At 41.7% G+C, this 18,394-nt stretch overlaps 1 protein-coding gene across 4 annotated transcripts in view; it reads right to left on the bottom strand.

Annotated features, from left to right (window-relative positions):
• Positions 1 to 4,568, bottom strand: part of Csde1 (cold shock domain containing E1) — a 39,273-nt gene extending 34,705 nt beyond the window's left edge. For all 4 annotated transcript variants that reach the window (XM_041638006.1, XM_041638005.1, XM_041638007.1 and 1 more), the window contains exon 1: positions 4,471 to 4,568. The gene's annotated coding sequence lies outside the window, so the exon portion shown is untranslated. The remainder of the gene's footprint in view (positions 1 to 4,470) is intronic.
• Positions 4,569 to 18,394: the final 13,826 nt, after the last annotated feature.

Raw genomic sequence — 18,394 nt, 5'->3', positions numbered from 1 at the left:
TTTTTTTTTAAAATATTTATTTATTTATTATGTATACAACATTCCTTCCATGCCTGCCTGCATGCCAGAAGAGGGCACCAGATCTCATTATAGATGGTTGTGAGCCACCATGTGGTTGCTGGAAATTGAACTCAGGACCTTTGGAAGAGCAGGCAATGCTCTTAACCTCTGAGCCATCTCTCCAGCCCCAAGTATCTCTTTTTTTTAAGAGGAAAAAAACAAAGATCCAAATTGGTTACAATCTCCAAGGCCAGACATTTCACTGAATCCCATACTTAGAACATTTTCCTTAGGTGTGATTATGAATAAAATCCTTGTCTTCACAGTTCAAAGCTGTGATGCATTAGCTGCTTTTAACTTCAAATACATCGCACATAACACAAATAAAGCACACAAGCTCTAATTTGTTTAGACCCTGTTTTCTTCCTCCTATGTGTTTTGTGGTGTTGAGAACTAAACTCGCAATCTTACTCGTGCTAAGCAAAAGCTCTGCTCTTGAGTTATACCTCTACTCTCTTAAATTTTGGAACTAAGATTAATGATAAACCTTAGATCAAACAACATAATCTAAATCGTTGGGCATGGTTTTGCATGCCTTTGAACCTGAATCTTTTTGGACAGAGGCAGGGGGATCTGAGATCAAGGCCAGCCTGGTCTACATAGTGGGTTCCAAGACAGAAACCCTGTCTTGAAAAGCCCAACTGTCTTACGGTGGAGCAAGCCTTTATTCCCAGCATTCAGGAAGCAGAGGCAAGCAGATCTCTGTGACTTTGAGGTCGGCCTGGTCTACAGTTTCAGGACAGACAGGGTTAAACCAAAAACAAATAAAAACCCCCCAAAACTGAAAACGACTAAGTCATCATCTATTAAGGGAAAAAAAAAAACCCTGATATTGATTCAACTATCCTTTAGTATATATTTAGTAATAACAACTGTGCTGAGTTATTAATGACCTGGATACTAGGACACTTAAAATTATTTATCTAGCATGTAGCTGCTATTAAATTCAACAGTCAGGGTGGGAAGCTGAAGAAATTATTATCCAACAAAAACTTACTTAATGCTACATCTTATGTTTGAGATGGTGTCTCATATAGCCCAAGATGACCTTGAACTTATAATACTCTTTTTCCTGCCTTCCTTCCCAAGTGCTGGCATTACAGGCTTATGCCTCTACACTCAGTTTTACTCTGTGCTGGGGACTGAACCCAGGACTTTGAGCATACCAGTCAAACACTAAACTATATCTCCAGTATCTGATACATTTTTAATTTATAATTTTCTCAAAATAAAATTAAAAACAAAAAACTTGGCTTATATAACTTAATTATATTCAAAATGTTAATATTCACAGAAGCAGGCGGATCTCTCTGAATTGAGGCTAGACTTGTTTACAATGAGACCCTGTTTCGGAATAAGATTCAAGAAGAAAAACACGTCTTTAAGGGCTGGAGAGATGGCTCAGAGGTTAAGAGCATTACCTGCTCTTCCAAAGGTCCTGAGTTCAATTCCCAGCAACCACATGGTGGCTCACAACCATCTGTAATGAGGTCCGGTGCCCTCTTCTGGCCTTCAGGCATACACATAGACAGAATATTGTATACATAATAATAAATAAAAAAACAAACAAAAAAAAAAAACACGTCTTTAATCCCAGCACTAGGGAGGCAGAGGCAGCCAGATTTCTTTGAGTTTGAGGCCAGCCTGGTCTACAAGAACTAGTTCCAGGACAGGCTCCAAAGCTACAGAGAAACCCTGTCTCGAAAAACCTAAATAAATAAATAATCACAAACCAAGAGAAACACAAGTCATGACCAACATAGCCGTTTCACCATGTAACTCACTCCCATTAACTAAGTTCTTGCAGTTGTAACCACTGTGAAAGTTCTGAATTCATTGTTTTGTGAGAACAGCTCTCCCTATGTAGCCTGTGATGGTTTCTGGCTCAAGATCCTCCTCTCTAAGCTTCCCAAGTGCAGGAACAAAGTTTAAGCAAAAGATCTTAAAATGGTTCTCCTTTTGTTTTTAGAAAAGAAAGCTTCAAAGACTCAGCAATTCTTTGTGTCTTACAAAATATCATCATTTCTACTTGACTTTACAACACAGTCCTAATTATTTTACTACTCAAATTCACCCAAAAGGAATTTCTATCTACTTTATTGTAAAAAGTATAGCCCTCATAGCAATATGAATATACTCAGTGCCACTGAACTATACTTCAAAAAAGGTCAAAACTAAGGTTTATGTTAGATAAAAAAGGGATGACTGAGGGGCTACTTGAAGGGGGGGGAGAGAAAATGGGTAAAAGAAAGTCAGTTTTCACAATTTTCATTTGCTGGAAATTTACCACAATTCTCAACCACACCTTTAAAGGTTACACTTAAGTCAAAACTTACTTATAAAACAAGAAAACCTATCTTCTGTACTTCAAATACTTTGCTTTTCAACTCAGCTGCTATAAATACTCATCTCGATGGTAAACATCCAGAGCAGCTGCACAAACCAACCTACCACTTTTTTTATTTCAGCTCTAAAACTAAAAAGAAACAAAGATAAATATTATATCTAAATTTTGTTTGTTTTTGTTTCTTCAGTTTTTTTCTAGACACAGTCTGTGTAGCCTTGTCTGTCTTGAAACAGCTGTCTATAGCTTTGTAAACCAGGCTGGCCTTGAATTTAAGAGATCTGCTCGTCTCTGCCTCCCAAGTGCTGGGATCGAAGGTGTGTGTTATCACCTAAATCTTAGGACTCAGGGGTGTTCGACTGCTTATATACTTAATCCTCTTATCCACATTAACAACTATACTGCCACTCAATTTAGTACTGAGTTTGCATTCTAGTACCTCAAAATAAAAATGAGCACCAGGCATGGTGGTGCATGCCATTAATCCTAGCACTTGGGAGGCAGAGACAGGCAGATCTTTGACTTCAAGGCCTGCCTGGTCTACAAAGTGAATTATGAGGCCAGCCAAGGTACACAGACTCTATCTCAAAAAAAGACCGGGGGTGGGGGGGTGGGGTGGGGGTGGGGGGGGCGCGTATCGAGTATTTTGGTAGCTTGAATTAATGCCCTATAATTTGGAACTTTTTAAAAAAGTAGGTTAGAGCAAGCAGTCCAGAGGTGAAGAATGGACAGTCAGTTCAAGGCCAACGCACACTACATAGTTCAAGGCCAGCTTGAACTGCATAAGCTGTCTCAATAAAAGAAAGAAAAACAAACTTGGCAGCTCTGTGAACTACAAGTTCAAGTTCACAGTAGCCTAACAGAATGTAATTGTCCAAATTCAACTACCACCGTTAGTCCTTTTCTGCCTGCCCCTCAACTGCTTAACTAGCACTATCTTTTTGCCCATTTTAGTTGCAAAATAAGTGTCCTAATAATTTTCAAATTGTTTTTTGGAGTGGGGAGTGTGTTTTAGGGAGTACTCTCCACTCACCTGTGAGGCCAGTTAGCGACCAGCCACACAGGTGTTTCTAAGAGAAACTCTTTTAAAGCAAAGGAGCCGTAGCACTAAGATTTCGAACTGCCCAAACAGTCAATGATAAAAACCCTCCCATTTCATCTCCGACTAGGGTTCTAAAACTGCAAACACGACAAAGCCAAGCCGTTCATTGCACAACGTGGGCCAGCGCTTGCACCATGTAGGGAGAGCAACACGGAACTCTCAAAACGCATGCCATTTGCCCCCAGACAGAACGGCAGGAGACACGTGCCTAGACTGGGACCCGCTCCCCTTTCACATGTCAAGGGGCAAAGTTTGGAGTGGAGACACAGCAGTGAGTGACTGAGTAAAGATGTCAGTTCTGTCGCGCTAGGGTCAGATACGGCTGGGGAAAAAGAGGTGTCCCTAAGCACTTTCCCTAGAAGGAACGGGGTCTCGACCCACACACAAAGAAGGCGCCACTGCCGCACTGCGCTCTGGTAGTCGTAGTCATATCCCCAAAACAAGTGACGGCCAAGAAAGACAAGGTCCTGAAGAAAGTAGGCCCTTCGCCCCGGCCTCTTCCAAAAGCACACAAAGGACCGCGCCACCACCCCCTTGCCCCTCCCGCCGGGACTTGTAGTTCCCTTTCTCCCAGCCAAGCCGCAGAGGGGGAAGAAGACAGACTACAGCTCCCGGCAGTCCCCGCGCTCAAGCCCCGCACCCTCTGCCTCCATCTTGGCTGCGGCCGGAGCCTCCATTTTCGCTCCCCCCCCCCTTCAGTCACAACCACTACCACCACCACAACCACGCGCGTCTCCGGGCCTCAACTCCTCACCAAGCCTCCGGGGCCTGCCATGAGGCCCGGACGGTTGAACCGGGGACGAATGAGGAAGCCTGAATAGGAACTCACACAGAGCGCTCCTCTACCCGGAATTTCAAGAGTGCCCACCTTGACTCAGAAGTCTCACCCCTTAGTCAGGGTCTCCTCACCTGTCCTTAATCTGGCTTCTTGCTAACCCCCATTGGAAACCGAGGTCGTACTCACCCCAACAGCTCAGCGCCCCCTCTCCAGCGCCGCCATAAGCAGCACGGCCCGGTACGTAGGAATAAATCTCGCTTCTCTCGCGAGAGTTGCAGGCTCCGAGCGCGTGCACGGGAAGGTAGGGGGCGTGCTCTCAGTACGCTTGCGCGCGAGGGCTGAGTGACGCTAGCGAGTGACCAGCATTTATTCACGAGCAAGATGGTAACTGTTCTTTTATAGTCTCACTCCTGACTACGGCCAGGAGCAATCTCGGCGTTTACTGACTCCGCTGGGACGCTGTGGGCGGAGTGCCAAGTGACTTTTAGGTGTCTCTGGGCTTCGGGAGCCCGAATGTTTTAGGCAGGAAGGCTCGAGTAAACCTTGAACAGGAACAGTTCTGAGGGCATATCCGGGAATGTCATGAATAAAAGGATTTCACTTTTCCTCAACAAAAATCCGGAGTCCTCAAATCACAGCTTCTCTTTAGTCACCGACATTCTGTCTCCTAACTCTTACATTAGAATGGATTTCATTGGTTTAGAGGCAAGTTTTTAACAAAGTAATTTATAAATTTTAACTCAGACCTTTTGTCTTACAGAAACTACATTGCTTGCAACAGACAAAAATGAGCAAGGATAGCCAGGCAGTGGTGGCATACGCTTTCAGTCCCAACCCTCAAGAAGCAAAACAGGCAAATCTCTGAGTTCGAATCCAGCCTGAACTATAGAGCTAGTTCCAGGACAGCCAGAGCTACACAGAGAAACCCAGTCTCAAGGAAAAAACAAAAAGAAAAAAGTCAAAAAACTCTCCAAGCCATTGTAACTGCCCTTTTCAATTACCAGAAGATATTTGTAGTATGCCAGTCTGAATAAATATTTAACCGGCTGAAATCACTAAAAGGGATTGTTCATCTGATTGAAGTAGAGGAGTGTGATGGTTAAATCTGAATGCTGCAAACATCAGTAGGTTTCAGATAATAAGAATCCGCTAATAAAAGAAGTACTTTATACAGGTTCAGTGGCTGTCTTACTGGTTTTTGCTTATTGGTTGCCTGGTTTTTGTTTTTTTTTGACAAACGGTTTCTCTTTTGTAGCCCTGGCTGTGCTGGAATTTGATCTGTAGACCAGGCCTATTTGGAAGTCAAAGATGACCTGCCTGTCTCCCTGGATTAAAGGTATACAACACCACCCACCCAGCCTTTTTTTTTAGACACAATCTCTACATAGACCTGGCTGTCCTGGAACTCACTATGTAAACCATGCTGGCCTAGAATTCAAAGAGATCTGCCTGCCTCTGCCTCCAAGTGCTGAGATTACTTCCTGCACAACTATCTTTTTGTATGTGGCTACCATATTCTATGCATATAATAAATGTAGCTTTTCTATTTATCTACCATTAATTATTATTAGAGCAAAATTATCAAACCTTCAGTTTTATTCAACATCTTGTCTGTTTGATTGTTGGAATGTATACAGCAATAAGGAAAATAGAATGCTAGGTTCTGTGGTACATGTTTGTAATCCTAGCTACCTAGGAGACTGAATTAGCAGTATGAAAAATGGGAGACCAAGCTGGGCAGTGGTGGCGCACGCCTTTAATCCCAGCACTTGGGAGGCAGAGGCAGGCGGATCTCTGTGAGTTCAAGGCCAGCCTGGTCTACGGAGCGCGTGCCAGGACAGGCTCAAAAGCTACAGAGAAACCCTGTCGAGAAAAAACGAAGCCGGGCAGTGGTGGCGCACGCCTTTAATCCCAGCACTTGGGAGGCAGAGGCAGGCGGATCTCTGTGAGTTCGAAACCAGCCTGGTCTACAAGAGCTAGTTCCAGGACAGGCTCCAAAACCACAGAGAAACCCTGTCTCGAAACCCCCCCCCCAAAAAAAACCCGAAAAACAAAAAAACAAAAAGAAAGAGAAAAATGGGAGACCGGGGTGGACAATGTAGTGAGAACTTGCCTCAAGATAGTAGATAGATAGATAGATAGATAGATAGATAGATAGATAGATAGATATGGATTAGAGTCAGTGCACACCTTTAATCCCAACACTCATTAGGCAAAGGCAGGTGGATCTCTGTGAGTTCAGGAAGAACCTACATAGTGAGTTTCAGAACAGCCAGAGCAGCCTCGTGGTGGTGGCACATGTCTCCTCCTTTAATCCCAGCACTTGGCAAACAGAGGCAGGCAGATCTCTAAATCAGAGGCCTACAAAGTGAGTTCCATGACAGTTAGGGCTACACAGAGAAACCCTGTCTCGAAAAACCAAAAAGAAGAAAAGAAAAAAAGAACAGGCAGGGCAATGTATAGAGACCCTTTCTAAAAATGAATAAATAAATTAAGAGACTGAGTTGCTAACTCCTCTCTGCTCCTATCAGCATATCTTTTCTTAATAAACTGACTCTGATTTTTCTATAAAAATAAAAACAAGAGAAGAAAAAAGTTGATGTGCCTTGATGGTTCTAGGTTCACACAAAAAGGAAAAAGAAAAATGGATATGGTCCTGTTCGCAAAGAACTTCCGGCTTAACTTCGTTAGATAATCACAAAGCAAATATAAATGTGTAAGTGTGGTAAAGGAAAGATGCACAGTATTCGAATAACCTCCAGTTATGAGCAAATCATCTGGAGATATAAGAGGAGGCAGTATTCTTTTTCTGTCGGAAAATTTCTTCATCTCTGTTACTGTTGGTGCAGTTCCACCCATTCCACTGTGAGAGCCAAAGTTACATTTAAAGTTTAAGTTACTGAGCTCCAGAAATGGCTTACTGGTTAAGAGAACTGGCTGCTCTTCCAGGGGACCTAGATTCAATTCTCAGCATCTACATGGCAGCTCACAACTGTCTGTAACTCCAGTTCCAGGGGATCCAAAACCCTTTACACAGACATATAGCCAGGCAAAACACCAAGGCACATAAAATAAAAAATAACTTAAACCGGACAGTGGTAGCACGCACCTTTAATCCCAGCACTCAGGAGGCAGAAGCAGGTGGATCTCTGTGAGTTCAAGGCCAGCCTGGTCTGCAAAAGCTAGTTCCAGGACAGACTCAAAAGCTACAGAGAAACCCTGTCTCAAAAACAAACAAACAAAGGTTTTAATTACTAAGCCATAAAACAAAATCCATAAAACAAAAGATCCATAAAACAAAAATGACTCTGATCTGCAAGCCTCTTGGCCAAGGGCAGACAGTTCCTGAAATGCTAGAGGCTGTTGTTTATGGGGGATAACAAGCCACATGTTTTTCACTCCCCTAAAAAATTTTGCCGATACCCATCTGCACTGGATGCACTTGATCACATGTGGGTGAGAGGTTCATAGGCAGGAAATGTATGTCAGAAGGTACGCTTGTCCCTAATTGGACCTGATGGGAAATACTTAAACAGCTACAACCTAGCTGGGGCCATTTTTCTGGGGAACCAAAGATGGACCTGGCCAGAGTCCATCTACCTGGCCAGTATTTAATTAAAGCTTGCTTCAAATTTGGCTTTAAATTATGGTAGTCTTATTCTGGAGACTTACGGGATTAACACCACCTCAGTGCCCTCTTTGATGTCTTGCTGTACTTTTCTAAGCACAGATACTCTTATAATTATTGGTTCGTACCACATAGCGATAGGTACTTCAGGACAGGACTGCTGCCTGTCATTTTACATCCCTGGTTGCTGACTGTGCCTAACCTAGACATCTTTGAAAGGCTTGAAGGAATAGAACTGGGCAGTTGTCCATCGGATAGCAGGGAAGGTGTTAGAAATTGGGAGCTGAGCTGGGCAGTGGTGGTACATTCCTTTAATCCCAGCACTTGGAGGCAGAGGCAGGCAGATCTCTGTGAGTTTGAGGTTCGAGGCCAGTGTGATCTACAAGAGCTAATTCCAGGACAGGCTCCAAAAGCTACAGAGAAACCCTGTCTCGAAAAACCATAAAACCAACCCCCCCCCCCAAAAAAAGAAATAGTATATCTCCTATTCAACCAAGATTCAAGGCCAGGCGGTGGTGGTCCAGGCCTTTAACCCCAGCACCTGGGAGACAGAAACAGGCGAATCTCTGTGAGTTTGAGGCCAGTTTGGTTTTGTTTTGTTTTTGTTTTTGTTTTTTGAGACAGGGTTTCTCTGTGGGTTTTGGAGCCTGTCCCGGAACTAGCTCTTGTAGACCAGGCTGGTCTTGAACTCACGGAGATCCGCCTGCCTCTGCCTCCCAAGTGCTGGGATTAAAGGCGTGTGCCACCACCGCCGGGCCTTTTGTTTTGTTTTGTTTTGTTTTTGGCCAGTTTGGTATACAGGGCGAGTTCCAGGAGAGGCTCCAAAGTTACAGAGAAACCCTGTCTCGAAAAACAAAACAAAAAAGAAAAAAGAAATTGGGAGCTGGGTACAGTGGTGCACGCTTCTAATCCCAGCACTCCAGATCTGGAGGATCAGAGTTAAGGCTACATAACAAATTTCAAGCATGCCAAAGAGTATGTGAGATTCTCTTTCTCTGTGTCTCTGTCTGTCTGTCTGTCTGTCTGTCTCCCTCTCTCTCTCTCTCTCACTCACACACACACACACACACACACACTAAACAAATCAAACCCAATACCCTCCTAGAGAAGTATAGAATGCAAACATTTCAAAATAACTGTTTTGTTTTATTCGCCTATTTTTAAAATACATATATTTTATCCTTTCCTTGGCTACGCAGTTTAGAAATTCTCATCTAACTTTACAAAGGAAACGACTTGGGCTCTTGTGCAAGGTCATGTGAAACTGAACTAAAAGAATTAGGTCTGGAAGCACACACTCAGAAACATCACAGTAAAGGGAAATGTTAGACATAATAGTGGCACTGTATTCTGTTGGTGTAATTCACGTGGATAAAATAAGATATGTGATTTCTAGAGTTACAGGAGGCTTTATGCCTTAAATGGTCACTTCACCTTACTCTGACCATGCCCCAATTTCTTTATCAATTTGTATTTAACACAAAGTATAAGATATACTAAACCCAGGGTTATAAGTTTTAGCTTCTGAGGCAGAAGGATTGTGAGTTACAGAAAAATACCTTTTCTCAGAGGGATGGCAGTGGGGTATCTTTGCCACAAGATCATGGTACTTACTCTTCAAGAGAGGCTCAGGCAGACCTAAGGACAGCCTGAGATATATTTAAGTTCAGGGCAACCTGGTCTGCTACAGACTGTCTTAAAGGCAAAAACAAGCAAAAATTAAAAAGAAACAAAAGAAAAAAGTAAGAGTAATATGATTTGAAATTTTTAATGATTTATTCTTTCTACAGTTATAACACATAAGTGGAAGTATCTTTCCTAGCCAGAAGATCACTATATTTTGAGATAATGATTTTTTAAAAGGTGAATTTTGAAGTCAACTGAAAAAAAATAACAATTTTTTATTATTTCTTAAATAATATACATTGAAGATGAAACTTGGAAAATCATCTGTACAATGGAGTAATCATGAATTTAGGGGAGATATTTTGTCTAAGGACGGAACAACGCTCAAGAAAAAATGGATTAATTGCTTTTGCTCATTTATCAGACTCATTTTTATGTTCTTAGAAACTTAGACAAGGAAACTGGCTATGGCCCTTGCTTTTTGTCCCTGCAGTTATCAGTAAGCACCTGAGCTCTGGGATCTGAAAATCAAAAGTAATTTGCTTTATAAGAGCCAAATACACGAACAACACAATTGCTTACATGTGTAGATGAATTCTATTATAAATTTAAAAAGTGTGTATTGGTGTTTTGCCTGCATATGTATGTTTTTGAACCAAGTGCATGCTTGATGCCCAAAGAGGACTAGAGAGGGAATCATAACCCCTGATCCTGGACCCATGTGGGTAGAACCTGAGTCCAGCAGGTGCTTTGAACTACTGAGCCATTTCTTCAGCCCCTGTAGGTTTTTTTTTGTTTGTTTGAGACTGGGTCACTCTTTGTAGCTCTATCTATCCTGGAACAACCTGGCCTCAAACTCACAAAATCCACCTTCTTCTGCCTCCAGGTGCTGTGATCAAAGGTGCACGCATTACACCTGGATTATAGGTTTTCTTGAGTATAGCATATAACAGGTGCTTTGGTTTTTGGTCAGTTTTCCATCAGATGAGAAAAATTAAGTCAGTGGGGCGAACCCTTTTATTTTTTCATATGAAGTTTAATTTAAGCCGGGCGGTGGTGGTGCACGCCTTTAATCCCAGCACTCGGGAGGCAGAGGCAAGCGGATCTCTGTGAGTTCGAGACCAGCCTGGTCTACAAGAGCTAGTGCCAGGACAGGGTCCAAAGCCACAGAGAAACCCTGTCTCAAAAAAACCAAAAAAAAAAAAAAGTTTAATTTACTCAACCTTTTAAGGACTTTTGCTGGCACAGTATGTCATTCTTAGGTGGGTAAGTTAAAAAGTGGAGTTCTTTTGTAACACCTGCTGCTAGAGGATGAAAAAGAAGTCCACACCCACGGTTTCAGACACTAGAGGAAATTAGAGGAAGATGTCTCCTAAGCCAATTGAGACTGACGGTGGTACACACCAGTACACACCAGGAACACATTCCACCACCAGAGAGGCTGAAGCCAGAAGACCAGGAAGTCAAGGGCAGCCTCATCTTCACACTGGGTTTGAGACCAGACTGAGCCTCAGAGACTCTGTTTCAAAAGAAGTGAAAACAAACCCGGTGTGGTCACGCATGCTGTCAGTCCCAGCACTTAGGAGGCAGAAGCACATCTCTGTGAGCTCAAAGTCAGCCTGGTTTACCAGCCAAGGCTACATCATGAGAAGAAACAAAAACAATAAAATTGATGTAAGTAATTATAATTTTGTTCTAGAACACTACAATTCAAATATTTTTATTCCTTAACATACTGCTGCCACCGCCCAACTTAACATACCAATTATAAGTCATGTTGATAGTAACATAATGACACTCTCCCGGCGGTGGGGGCGCACGCCTTTAATCCCAGTGCTCAGGAAGCAGAGGCAGGCGGATCTCTGAGTGTGAGGCCAGCCTGGTCTGCATAGTGAGTTCCAGGACAGCCATGGCTACACAGAAACTCTGGAAAAACAAAAAGAACAAACAAAGAATGACGCTAATATGAAAATATTAACCAAATATGGTACAGTATACCTGTAATGCTAACACTTGGGGAGCTACGGCGGGAAGATCTGGCATTCAAGGGCAGACTAAGTGACAAAGCTACCCAAGGGTACAAAACGAACAAAGAACAAAAGTAATAACGTAAGTAACAGTGAGGGAGAAAGATCACAAAACCTCATTGTACTTAAAGAAAGGCTTGTGTGAATGCACAAACTATTAACACCTTTAGTCACTGTGAGATTATAGCTCAGAGAGCCAATTAACCTGAAGGAGGGTGGGGTAAAATCTTGTTTCTATTTATCTGTTTGGTGTCTGTGTGCTCCTGAGCTCCTGCTGGGGGACCCAGACTCATGTTGAAATCGCTAGAGCTACTGTTAGAGCATTTGTGCATCACCTAAAGCAGGTGCAGGTACTGAAAAGTGCGGAGTACTGAACCTGGATCCTCTGGGAGAGTAGGGGGTGCTCTTAACTGTGGAGCCATCTAGCTGCCCTTTACATATACAAACACACACACATACACACATAAATATAAAGTATCAGTGTATCAGATATTAATATAACATTTTTCTACATATTATAGATTTTATTTATTATATATTATTTTACCATACAGTACATTTATTATAAATATATTGTCATATATTAATATAATAATTTATCGTGTATATATGTGTATGTTAATATATGTTTGTGTGTACAAACACACATATATATGAGTGTGTATATACACATTTATATACACACATATATGTGTATATATATATACACACACACATATATAGTTTTGGGGTTGTTTTTTAGATAGGCTCTCTCCGAATAGTCCTAAATGTCTGGAACTCACTCTATAGACCAGGCTGTCCTGGAATTCACAGAGATCCTCTTGCTTCTGCTCCAGAGAACTGGGATTAAATGTGTATGCTCTCACAGCCAACTCTAACGTATTTTTAACTAAGCTCATCTTAGATCCTGACAAAACCCAGCTGTACTTATAATAAACTGTCTACAGGCTCTACATGATCTACACCCCACCTAAGTCTCTAGGACCCTTGTTCACTGTGATTTGGCTCTACTACCATTTTGACCTTCCCAACACTGCAAGTACATTCCTTCTTCCGAAACCTTGGCTTTGCTGTTGCCCGGCCTGGGAAGCTTCCCTGCATCATCACTTACCTGTCCTATTTTCATCATTCAGGACTCAGCACGGTTGCCACCGGCTCACTGCTTACAACCTCCACTCTGCACAATGGTATTTATTGTCTTCAGTGAATATAACTATCCAAAATTAACATATCTGAGACTTTGTTTATTGTCCATCTTCATGAACTATAGCACAAAGCTCCGCTTTCTGTGTGGTTCATTACTATATCCTTAAAGATCATTTTCATCAGTGACTTTCATATATAGTAAATAATGTTAGCAGGATGGATAACATGTTGTACTGAATCTAAGGTTGTATCGATGGTGTGACACTATTTATGGGTGATCAATAAGTATGTTGCCAGTTTTCACCTGGTAGTAATGGTAATGGTGCATGCCTTTAATCCCAGCACTCAGGAGGCAGAGGCAGGTGGATCTCTGTTAGTTCCGAGGCCAGCCTCGTCTCCAGAGTGAGTTCTAAAACAGGCAGAGAAACCCATAGAGCAAATTAGCTGGTTCCATAACCTCCTATTCTCTTGGCTCCTACCCTTTATCAGATTATGCTATGTTTTATTTTGATATTTGCCCCCTGCTTTATTCATTTCTTCTGGTGACAGACCACCAACACTACAGTTACCCTGGACCCTTCTGACACAGGTGACGGGTTCCTCAAGGTTTAAACTGACACCTCTCCGTTAAAAAGTACAATGGGGGAGATGTTGGAAGATGTTGCTGGCTGGTCGGAGGTTGCAGCCTCCCCACGCCTAACAGCTTATCTTCACAGCATGGAACTCCCTCCCTCCAACAAAGCTTCCTGCCCTCATCTGGATCTGAGAACGTCCCTTATCTGAAAGCTGTTTCTAAACCAGAAGTCTGTTTTATCTTTAGCTTGACCCTTGGCACAGATCTTGTTGCTAGGGATTCTGCTATGGGACCCTGCTGCCACATACTAAGCCTTCTGATAGGAGCATGCCACTTAATGCAAATGAGGGTTTGTCCCCAGGCTCCCCAATCCCATATTTTTCTTATACTCTAGAATAAAACTGATTCACTGAAATCTGTTTCCATTCATGTTCATGGGCTACCAAAACTTTCTGTCACCCGTTGCCTCTTTCCCATCTTGGCCTAGTGGTTTGATTCCTAGCACCAACATGGAGGCTCACAACTGTCTGTAACTCCAATCCCAAGGTACCTGGCACCCTCTTCTGACCACTCTGGGTATTGGTCACTTATGGTGAGCAGACATATATGTGTGCAAACACACACGCACATAAACTGAAATGGAAAAAAAAAAACATTTTAAGCCAAAAAAGTCTATTTTTTCAAGACCAAGAGATTAGGAAAGTAACTACATATAAAAAACAATGTATTAGAAACATGGATATTTAACAGTTAATATGCACTACTAAGAAAAAGCCAAACAAAGGAAAAATGGAGGAAATACTTGAATGTCTATTTTAAAAAGCAATCAATATAGGCAAGTAAACACAGGAAACTATGCAAATCTTTATCAGACATCAGGAATGCATTTGTTTTGAGGTAGTTTTAGACTTCCAGAGGACTCAGTTTTGGGAACAGGAAGCTCCCAGGAACACTTCAACCAGCTGCTCCTATGTCCCTTTACATAACAAAAGAATGTTTTTTTTCAAAGTTGGGCACTTAACCTTGACATAACAATATAAGTCAACAATGAAACCAGCCTGGGTTTCACCAGTCTTTTCTTTAATGCCCACTTTCTCTCTCAGGACCCGGTGTAGGACTATCCGTTGCCTTCATTCACAGTTCTCAGTCGATGGTAGTTCCTCAGTTTCTTCCATTCTTATCTTTGTCTTTATTTTTTAGATGTTTCTAAATATGTGTGTGTATGAGTGTGTCTTTACATGCACACTGCACATGAGTGTGGCTGCTCATGGAAGCCAGGGCTGGAATTACAATTAATTGTGAGCTGCCTAATATGTGTGTTGGGAATCAAACTTGAGTCCTTTTCAAAAGCAACATGTGCTCTTAACAGCTGAGTGATCTTTCTAGGCCTCTGTCTCTAGTTCTTTGGAAGAATGTCAGTCATCTATTTTGTCAATGTCTCCCAATTTTGGTTTGTCTGATAGTTCCTCTTGATGAGACAGAGATTCTATATGATAGTTCTATCCCACATGACCGTTGGTCTGTTAGGCCACACGTGGGAAAGTGATTGTGTTGCAAAGGAGCTGAACAATTCCCATTGCCTAGTGATGTCACGAGGTAGTGAAGTTGTAGGGAGGTGCATTAGTCCTGTCTTTATGGTGATGCTGGTGTAGACAAACCTGCAGTGCTGGTCCTGTAAGAGCACAGCAATGCAATTATGGAAAGTGCATAACTGATAATGAAAAGAAATGCCTGTTACCAGTCATGTAGTAATCTGTGCTTTTGAACGGTAGCATTCCCATATTTATACAAAGCTTACTGTTAAGCAGCAGCTTCATACTTGTTTTTCCTGTCTCTCAACTGTATTGAGAAGCTACAATAAGTTGTTATCAGAATTCTGGCAAAAGCCCCAGCTTCTGAGAGTCCCTCTAAACTGGTCTCTCACACACACCAGTCCCAGAAAGCCATTTAGAGATGAGCAGGCAGTGGGTAAAGTGCTTACAACACAAGTCCAAGGACCTGATGTCGAATCCCCAGAACCCACATAAAAAAGACAGAGAGGTACCAACACATCTTTAAACCCAGCTCTTCTGTGGTGAGCTGGGAGGAGACAGGAGAAACCTTGGAGTCAGCTATCCCGGTGTACACAGAAGGAAACAAGAGACGCTGCAGCTAACCAGGTGGAAGACAAGCACCCGAGGCTGTCCTCCGAACTCCACATGTGCATCATGGCACACAGTGCCTCCTGCCCTTCCACACACGTACACATACACTCAAAAGAATTTCTTGCCGGGCGATGGTGGCGCACGCCTTTAATCCCAGCACTCGGGAGGCAGAGGCAGGCGGATATCTGGGAGTTCGAGACCAGCCTGGTCTACAGAGCTAGTTCCAGGACAGGCTCCAAAGCCACAGAGAAACCCTGTCTCGAAAAACCAAAAAAAAAAAAAAAATAATAATAAAAAATAAAAAATAAATAAATAAAGAATTTCTTTTTTTAAGACAGGGTCTCACTATGCAGCCACCATGCCCTGTAGCTGGATTTTTCTGTCCCAACAGCCAGCTCTCAAATAACCACATGGAGACTTCTTCTTCTTCTTCTTTTTTTTTTTTTTTTTTTTTTTTTTGATTTTCGAGACAGGGTTTCTCCGTAGCTTTTTGGTTCCTATCCTGGAACTAGCTCTTGTAGACCAGGCTGGCCTCGAACTCACAGAGATCCACCTGCCTCTGCCTGGGATTAAAGTGCTGGGATTAAAGGCGTGCGCCACCACTGCCCGGCTCACATGGAGACTTCTTATCAATTATGAAAGCTTGGCCAATAGCTTATGCTTGTCCCACTAGCTCTTATAATTTTAATTAACCCAATTCTATTCATCTATGTATTACAATGTGACTCATGACATTTATCTGTTCTCCTGGATGTTTTGTTCCTTCTCTGTGTAGCTGGCAACTCCACCTTCTTCCCAGCATTCTTTCTGCCCTGAAAATCATTCCTAGCTATTGGCCGTTCAGCTTTTTATTAAACCAATCAAAGTGACACATCTTCACAGAGTACAAAATGATTATTCCACAACATTTCCTTTTTGTCTAAATAAGACCATAAGGTTTTAACTCTAACATAGTGAAACTATAAACAATAAGAATAATTATCAGGTAAGAATTACATTTACAATCATTTGTAATTTGTATTTGTCATTTGTATTTGGTGTGAAAATACTCCATTCTGTATTCTATCTGGATGAGTTCAAAGCTCTGTACCTAATTTATCTTCTATTATAACTAATGAAAACTATGACTATCTACTTTTCAACTCAATTAAAGACCCCAGAAGGATATAACATTACCTTAGTAAAAAAGAAGTGGAGAACAAGCAACTTCCAAAACTATAAGAAACAACAGAAACAGGTGGCTGCATGGACAGTTGGCCAAGTTTCCTCGTAAAGTTGGGGCATCCGTCTTTGGTCTACAGGCCTAGAATATCTGACAGATTTTGCTGGGAAGTAAACATTTTTAAAGGACCATCCTGTCTTGGCAAAGTCCATCAGTCACTTTTTTGTGTGTCGTGCTGGTCCAGTTTGGACAGCATACTGTCAGCAGTTGAGGCAAGGGCAGTTTCTTGCGCAAATGGCTAGCTTTTGTAATAAAGAAAGCAAACTCCATGTGGAGGTTCTTCAATGCCCATCATCCTTTTTTGAAGTATATTGGTGCTTCCAAAAGCAGATGTGTCTCATTGTCAAGAAAAGCCTTGTACTATTAAAACATTTTAAATACTGTATTCTGTAGATCTCTGAAGTATTTGAAGACTACCTGTCTATCTAAAATGTATCTGTTTGATCTTGAAGACACACCTAATGTGACTACAAGTCTGATTGTTATAGGAGACTAACTAGTAACCTGCATTACTTTATCATCCTAAATAGTTTGTAATGATAACTTTCAAGGACTAAAAATTTACATTACATTGTTAAATGAACTGCATAGGTACAATACCTTAAACAAGAATAGAAACACACATATAGAATAACAAAAATAACTTCAAATTTGTAGAAATATATATACAGTATAACAATAATAACCTTAAATTTGTATCAATATACAAAATTCGTACTGATGTAAAATATTTAAGACCAGTAATTGCTTTTTTAGTTTAAAAGTAGATTCAATAACCTGCTCCTTTATCCTATTATTCCTATACCTTCATTTTCTTTTCAGAACAAGATTCCTGAATCTAATCTCCTTTGCTTAGTTTTCTCCCTGACTATGACCAACAACACTTGCAAATAATACTCTCTAAATGATGATAATCATCCATAATCCATGGAACAACCACAAACCACCCACCCTACCTCTTGGGAATGTGGGTGTTGTGTTCTTAAAATTAGTTCCTGTTGTCTGGGATGATGGCATCTTTAGTGGACCTGAAAAACTGAAATAATGATCAAATCCAGGGAGAGTTAGCTGTTGTCCAGTCTCGGTGTGATGGGAATGTGCAGGGCTTATCTGATGTCCTGGCTGGAGTAGTCTATGAGGCTGGACCATCTTAGCTAATCCTTTTCATGGTGTTTGAGCAGTCTGTAGTCCAAAGCTGATCTTTGCGTGGTTTTTCAACTTAGTGGCATTACCACAATCCAGGTGGAATTGTTGTTCTGTGATATGGGGTGTCTTTCTGTATATGTGTTGCTTTCATTGGTTGATGAATAAGGCTGTTATGGCCAATAACTTAGCAGAGTAAAACCAGATGGGAAATCTGAACAAAGATATATGTAGAGAATAGATGGAGTCAAGGAGATGCCAGTCAACCACGAAGGAAACAACATATGTAGTAAATGAGGTAATGCCATGGCCACATGGCCAAATATAGACTAATAAAAATGGGTTAATTTAACGTAAGAGCTAGCTAGAAATATTCCTGAGCCATTGTCCAAAGAGTGTTGTAACTAATAATTTTTTTTGTTTGTTTTTCAAGACAGGGTTTCTCTGTAGCTTTGGAGCCTGTCCTGGAACTAGCTCTTGTAGCCCAGGCTAGCTTCGAACTCACAGAGATCCTCCTGCCTCTGCCTCCAAAGTGCTGGGATTAAAGGCGTGCGCCACCACCGCCTGTAGTTTTTGTGTGATTATTTGGGTTTGGAAGTC

The sequence above is a fragment of the Microtus oregoni genome, unplaced genomic scaffold, assembly GCF_018167655.1.
Source record: "Microtus oregoni isolate MIOR12 unplaced genomic scaffold, Mior012 000054F_ref0000373, whole genome shotgun sequence".
NCBI classification, from domain to species: Eukaryota; Metazoa; Chordata; class Mammalia; order Rodentia; family Cricetidae; genus Microtus; species Microtus oregoni.
This window is presented reverse-complemented; position numbering and strand designations above follow the sequence as displayed.